The sequence below is a fragment of the Takifugu flavidus genome, unplaced genomic scaffold (genome assembly GCF_003711565.1).
Source record: "Takifugu flavidus isolate HTHZ2018 unplaced genomic scaffold, ASM371156v2 ctg825, whole genome shotgun sequence".
NCBI classification, from domain to species: domain Eukaryota; kingdom Metazoa; phylum Chordata; class Actinopteri; order Tetraodontiformes; family Tetraodontidae; genus Takifugu; species Takifugu flavidus.
This window is the reverse complement of record NW_026622435.1, coordinates 1-6,910: the sequence shown is the minus strand read 5'-3', so window position 1 is coordinate 6,910 and position 6,910 is coordinate 1. Positions and strand designations below refer to the sequence as shown.

Genomic DNA, 6,910 nt, shown 5'->3' with positions numbered 1-6,910 from the left:
TCCTCCACTCTGATATGTTGATTACTAAATTTTGATGAGCTTTTGATGCTCCTGTTTTGATGCTTGTTAATGCTGATACTGAATCACTACAAGTTACTGCCTTCTGGATGTTGTTCTGATAAACCCACTGAACTGCCACATGAATTGCAACAAATTCAGTAGCAAATACACTAATGTAATCTGATGTTCTTTTGCTATACTCAAAGTTTCTAGAAGGTGCAGACACAGTTGCATCTGTTTGTGTGTCCTATATATGTATATAGACTTTAGCTAATTGTCCAGGACGGCAAGAATATTTGTCATCGAAGTTCTCGGCTTGTTCTCAACAGGTCAGTGTCGTATCCACAGCGGTGGGGAAGTGAAGGGTGTGTCAAAAAGAACATGCACTTTGCCAGCAGATGTTAATGTTCAACCAAGTCTCAAAGTTTAGAATATAAACTTTAAGTGGGAAGGCAGAGGAAACAAAAGGGCGGACCTAAAATCTGAGAAGTTCAAACTGGCAAATATAATCTTACATGGGAATCAATCAGGGAACAAAAACCCAAGAGGGCGATTGTGGCAAAGTTGGGAGATGAAATTAAGTTGTTGCTGAAAACCCTAATCTGGGGAGTTTTGCCCCAGGAATAGTTCTGGTGAACCAGGTGTGTGTTAAAAAAAATGGTCCAATGTTTCAGCTCACCAAAAGGCACGAGACAGTGTTTCAGAATTTTAGGAAAACCTTTTTTATGACCATGTTTCGCATTAAACTTCTCAGGGTTACCAAAAATGGCCAGAATAGAGGTGGCAGAGGCTGGTGTAGCAGCGCACGAGGGGAGGGAAGTGAGAGGAAGTGGTGTTTTCAGTCTTCAGGGAGGCAATCACCACGTTGATGGGGGGTGAACACGCACGCTGTGACTGGAAGCAATATTATCAATCCCACTATAGCAATGCTAAAATGCACATCCACAGTGTATCCAACGTGCACACACAGTTCTCTGCTGTACAACACAGTAAAACTGGTGTTTTGAAATGGGGACCTGATTTTGTTTTGAAGTCAACAGACACACAGGCATCATAGGAACAAAAACACACACTTGGAAGGTCTAAAGCACATGATGGGGACTCCAGGGAGACCATTTGAACAATTTGGTTTTCATATCGTGGCTCAGGCTAATTGCCAGCATATTAGTACACTGTGCAAAGCTCACAGGTTAAGTCACTCAAACACACCATCAGACAAACCCATTGTCTTGGTAGATGTTCTGACTTATCAACATGGAAACAGGTTGAACTACTGAGCAGGAGGATTTTGAGTCCCAAGTCTTTCTGCCAACAGTCGTTAATGAAGGAGGGTCAAACAATGGCTCCGTATGAGTGAATGACACTGGTGTGGGATTATTTTAATTTATTGGATCAGAACCTGAGATTATAACCTGCCGAATGTCCACTATAAGAAATGAAATGAGTTTTTCTCATTGTGGAATGATTGCCCTCTTAATTCACATGTTAGAAGTTATTTTATTTATCTTACACAAGATTTTCGAACTGAGATTCATATTTGTAAAATGGATAATTACACAGTTGTCACATTTATTGATCTAACATCATAGCACTGGCTTTTTTTCTATTCACATAGGCAAAAATCACAGATATACTTTGATTTTTATTGTCCCACTGTCTCCATCTTCTGGTGTTAAATTGTGGTTTTCAAAAGTTTATTTCAATGAAAACATTTACAATTGTCAAGAGAGCTGCCCTTTCGTAAGTTTCTTCTTTTCCTTTTGTCAACGGGACAACCCCAGTGCCCCCTCCTGGACACTGGGGGTCTTACAGGTCCCCAGTGGAGTGACGGGCTGTGCCTGGGTGCTGCCTATTAAATGGCACAGTCCCTGTCTCTCTGTCTCTCTCAGCGGGACGTCCCGGCTGCTGGCTGTGCTGACAGTCTCCGCTTCTATTCTGTTATTTCCCTGGACATTCCTCCAAGCCATCGTTTGTAGATTGCTGTTTGCTAGTGATTTTGTTAGCACTGAAGCCTCATCTGTTTCACTTTCAACAGTCAGTGAAGGTTAGAGCAGCGTCCAAAATCTGCAGAGGTGCACCTTCAATATGGGGAGTAAAATATTCCGTCTGATAGATGTATTTCTGTTTGAATCTCTGGTGGATAAAATTCTCTTCAATTAATCTTTTGGTCTTGTAATGGTTTCATTACAAGGGACATTCTTAGGTTTTCTTTCTCAGTTTCTTCATTTATCTCTTACTTCCTGGAATTCTCTTTTTCTTCTTCTTTTGATCTTCTTATTGTCTGTGGTGAAAGGAAATGGAAGCACAATTAATAGATGCTGTCAGGTGTAAGCCTTCAGAAACTTGTTGATCTGTTCATAACAATAGACTGACATAAATGTTTCAACAAAAGTAGTGAAACGTACGTTTGAGCACCACTGCTTTTGTGCAGATTAGAAGAAAAACACATGAAAATGTAACAATGGTCAAAATTTTCCACAATGGCCAAACAACAGTTGCGTAAAGAATTTCTCTTCCATCAAGTGTGTTTCCATCTGAAATGAAAGGGAAAATCCATCATTATTAATTAAAACACAGTAATAAAAATAATAATTATGACTGTAAACTAATAATGTTGATGCTGACAAATGTAGCTGACACAATTTACACTATTGAAGCAGTTACATTTGTTATTTTCACACAGCTCTAGTCCAGTATTTCTCAGATCAGATGTTTCAAAACACCTCAATCATTTGAAACTTGAACAAGTTTAATAAATAAACTAATTCTGTGCCAAAACCATAGAAAGGTGAGCGCTGAGCTGCCAGCGCCCCTGTTGGCAGAGGGTGATTCTGTACATTCCACTGCCTGTAGCAAATTGTAACTCTGTAGTAGCTCGTTTCTTTCTGGAAACATGTGAAGCACGTTAAATGTTTTAATTAAATGGAAGAAAAAAAACGTGTTGAGACCGAAAAATCTCTAAAATAAGTTTCAACAGCATCGAAACAGCCAGAAAAGACCAGAGAATCACCAGGAACGTTTCAGAGCTTCTTCATGAGGGACTTTTACCAGAGTACCCAACACACCAGAACCCCCCCAGCAACAATAAGATCCCACTGGCCTGTGTGCAGCCTGGATCACGACTCAATAACAATCATGCAGCAGTATGTAAATGTAAAGTTCTCACCCCACATGACAGTGATGGTTCTGTCTTCTGTTTGGACAACACAGCCATAGATGTTGGGGTGGATCAGGGGGACCTCAGCTGTCAGGATGAGGATCACTGATCCATCCCCAGAAGGCAACGGGCCAGTTACAGTGATCCAGTTTGCCTTGGGGGCCCCGTCTTCAGTCAGAGACACTGAACGCACTGATTTGTCAGTACTGGTGACGTGGCACTTCAGCAATGCCTTGGTTCTGTCAACAGGGTTGGCAAACACACGGAGATCTGCAGGAGGATAGAAAAGGTGATGATCAGGGTGGGACCAGCCAGGGGAAGAAAAGATACTTTTGTATGTGTTCAGGTTAATTCCTGAATTATGTCCAATGAGCCAAATCTGTGTGGTTGTTAGATTTTACATGCTGTGTCATAAAAAACAGGTATTTCATGAATCTGTAAGTCCTCACAAAGATACAAGTACAAATATATGTTTGTGTTTATTCACCTGTTCTTTTCTCAACTTCTCTTTTGATCTGATGGATCATTTCTGGACATTCTTCATTGATGAAGTGTCCAAAGAAATAGTTCTGAGCCTCATAGCTGTTCCACGAATCTTTAATCATTTCTGCAGAAGGAGACAGGGCTTTCCATTTCTGAGCTCCAGCATCAAACTGAATGAAACCCTCTCCATTCACTGCCCAGTTGTCAAAAGCAGATTCAAGCCTCTCGTCTGACGTGATGCAGCCACGCCGCCGCTGAACATCTACAAGGATTGTTTTATGTAAAATGTTCAGTTCATCTTCAACAAAATAAACACGTTATAAAGCAAATGTGCTACAAACTTACTCCGTGTGTGATTGATGAATTTAGAAATCTCTTTGAGAGCATCAAAAACATCATAACATGCTGGTCTGCAGGTCCCAGGTAAGTTGTGGGATTCCAGGACGGGTTTGAAGTGTTCTTGTTGTGTCCCACTGTCACAGTGAGAGATCACAACTCCATCAAACTCTGTAACTTGTTCAAAATGGAGCCCAGATCCAGGCTGAACACGTCCTGTAGACAAGAACTCAAGAGAATGGGAACCTGAAACACACAAACAAATGGAGTCAAAACTCTGGACCCTCACAGTGGGATCAGCGGTTCTGACAAAAAATAATCATGTTATAAATTGATCACAATCTCAGGTTTTGTCAAATTAATATTGAAAGATGTAGACAGTTTAATATTATGGTTAATTATTTTAAACCTTAAGCTGTGAGTCGTATCTGCTCAAATTGGTGGACGGTATCAAAAAAAGCTAAAATATCTCTTTGATCATCATCATTGATCCTCTTTGAGCCAGACCACCACATGTCAGGATAAAAACCCACATCTCATCTCCTCTCATCCTGATCACCAGAACTCCTCAGGGCTGCTTCCTCGTTCCCCTACTATAATCCCTCTTCACAAACACTCAACTGGACAAAACACCACTAAAAACAAACAACCAGAATGAAAAACAGCCTCTTTCCACAAGCTGTGAAGGAAACATGGAGCAGCAGGATGAGAAACAGGTCAAAAGACCCAACAATAACCCAAAATATCATAATAGATTCCTCATAAACTGAATATAAACAAGGTTTACTACAGTACCTGAACAGGCACCAATAAGAAAAGAGGTTTAATCTCCACTCTCTTCGTACTCTGTGTGCAGGCATCAAAATCAAAGCAAATCCTCAGATAGTCAACAACTAAAAAATACATCTGTGTTTGGACAGTTACCTGGGAGATCATTCTTGGTAGTTTGAGACCGTTTGAGACCAACAACCACATGAGGACAACAAAATGAGCTGACTAACACCCAAAAATATTGCAAGAATTAAAGGATTCCTGACTAAACAATATCTTGACAAGCTTGTTCATGCATTTGTTTTCAGCAGGCTGGTAACGGTGTGTTTGTAGGTTTTAGTTAAAGTTCAGCCAGGTAGCTGCAGCTGAATGGTCCTGATCATTTTTGAATGTAAATTTTCATGTTGAATTACTGTATTTCTTGACAAATAAATGTTGATAAAGAAAACAATTTCAGTGAAATGGTGGAAATAGGTTTAAATCAGTGTTTCAACAGATGCCTTAACAAGTGACAACTATTTCATGCATATGCCTGTGATATTGAAGTACGCACACACACACACACACACACACACACAGGGCAGAGGTACTTTAGCAGAGGTTGCAGCAACAGGAAGTCTCAGTGTGCAGTACTGCTGCGCCCCCTAACGGCTCAGTTCGGAACAGCACCACGCACAGGAAACGAATGCGGCGAAGTTTCCTCGTTCGGTTGCCCATGTTAGCGTTTAGAATAGTGTCACTGCCCAAATATCTTCAAGTATTTCACCAGCTTCCTGGTGCATTATTCGCTATTCATGTTTTTATTGCAGAGCTAAACAAAAACAAAGGGCGTTTTTGAATGTTCTTTAAAAGTCGATTTTCTATTTCTACCTGAGAAAAGCGCAACACAGCGCTCAGAACGTGTGTGTAAAGAAAGTTTCCTCAACTTACCGCATTCTGCTGCTGGGAGCAGGATCCAAAACAAGACAAATGTTCATCTTCCTAAATGAAGGTCGCTAAACACTTGCTGTCCTCATCTGAAACAGTCTGGAAGAACCATGACGAGGGTTCTTTGTGATAAAGACCGATTCTCTTAAAAGCGCGTCTAAAACTAGACGAGTGTCGCGGGGGTTTTGCATGAGCGAGAAAGTCGCGGTTCATTAACAGAGCTGGATACCGCATTGTGGGCGGAGCCTTCGTTCAGATAAAGACCGATTCTCTTAAAAGCGGGTCCAAATCGCGACGACAAGTAACCTCAATGTAGACCAGTGCTTCTCAATTATTTTCTGTTACGCCCCCCCTAGGAAGAAGGAAAACATTTTGCGCCCCCCCGCCGTGACTATAATTAGTATCATTTGTCTATGAAATTGTTATAAGTACACCTCTGCATAACGTTGTATCCTTATTAATATTAAAGAAAACAAAGAAAGAAAGAAATATAGACCAAAGGGATGACTGTTGCCAATATTCGGCACGTTTTTGCCGAAAAACTCAAGCCGCTGATCAGCGTGACTGGGGTGTAATGTCTTTAAGTGAGGGTTAGGGTTAGTGTTAGGGTTAACCAGGGTTAGGGTTAACCAGGGTTAGTGTTATCAGCGTGACTGGGGTGTAATGTCTTTAAGTGACGCCTTCATTATTTGGCTTCATGCTGTCCTGCCAACATTTTTAGACACAGTAAACACACCGGTCTTTCCTTTCGTTTGTCTCATTATCTCCGTCTCTCTCCGCCTTTCTTTTCATCACTGTTAAGTATTTTTTCATGCTGTCTCTTGGTGGTTTGTTCACTGCACTTCTGTCTCTTGCTCTGTGGTGTGTGCGCGCGGGATGTGCAATTACACTTTATTCTAGTACGGAAAATAAAATAAAATAACATGTTCTCCGGGTCACACGCGCCCCCTGGCATCGCACCGCGCCCCACTATTTGAGAAGCGCTGAGACTGAGGTTGGGGCATTTATAGTCACGCTCCAGTCGCGGTACAATAAGAGAGAAATATTCCGCCTGTGGGCTGAGCCTTTGTTCAGTACCAGGAAAGTCCCGAGGTCGTTTCTTCGAGCATTTTCAGACTGATTATTTTAAAAGCGCGTCTCGAACTAAACGAGTGTCGCGGGGGTTTAAATGGGCGTGACAGTCGCAGTTCAATAAGAGCTGGACCTCGTGTGCCACGGGGGGAAGTGTTCTGTCTG

At 41.6% G+C, this 6,910-nt stretch overlaps 3 long non-coding RNA genes across 3 annotated transcripts; 1 reads left to right on the top strand and 2 right to left on the bottom strand.

Annotated features, from left to right (window-relative positions):
* Window positions 1-1,477: 1,477 nt before the first annotated feature.
* LOC130521244 (uncharacterized) lies at window positions 1,478-3,599 on the bottom strand. Its single transcript, XR_008949243.1, has 3 exons — window positions 3,167-3,599; window positions 2,406-2,534; window positions 1,478-2,281 (listed from the first exon to the last, which is right to left on the bottom strand). It is a non-coding gene; the product is annotated as an uncharacterized LOC130521244 (long non-coding RNA).
* Window positions 3,306-3,984, top strand: LOC130521246 (uncharacterized). Its single transcript, XR_008949245.1, has 2 exons — window positions 3,306-3,446; window positions 3,771-3,984. It is a non-coding gene; the product is annotated as an uncharacterized LOC130521246 (long non-coding RNA).
* On the bottom strand, window positions 3,739-5,933 carry LOC130521245 (uncharacterized). Its single transcript, XR_008949244.1, has 3 exons — window positions 5,678-5,933; window positions 3,986-4,222; window positions 3,739-3,902 (listed from the first exon to the last, which is right to left on the bottom strand). It is a non-coding gene; the product is annotated as an uncharacterized LOC130521245 (long non-coding RNA).
* Window positions 5,934-6,910: the final 977 nt, after the last annotated feature.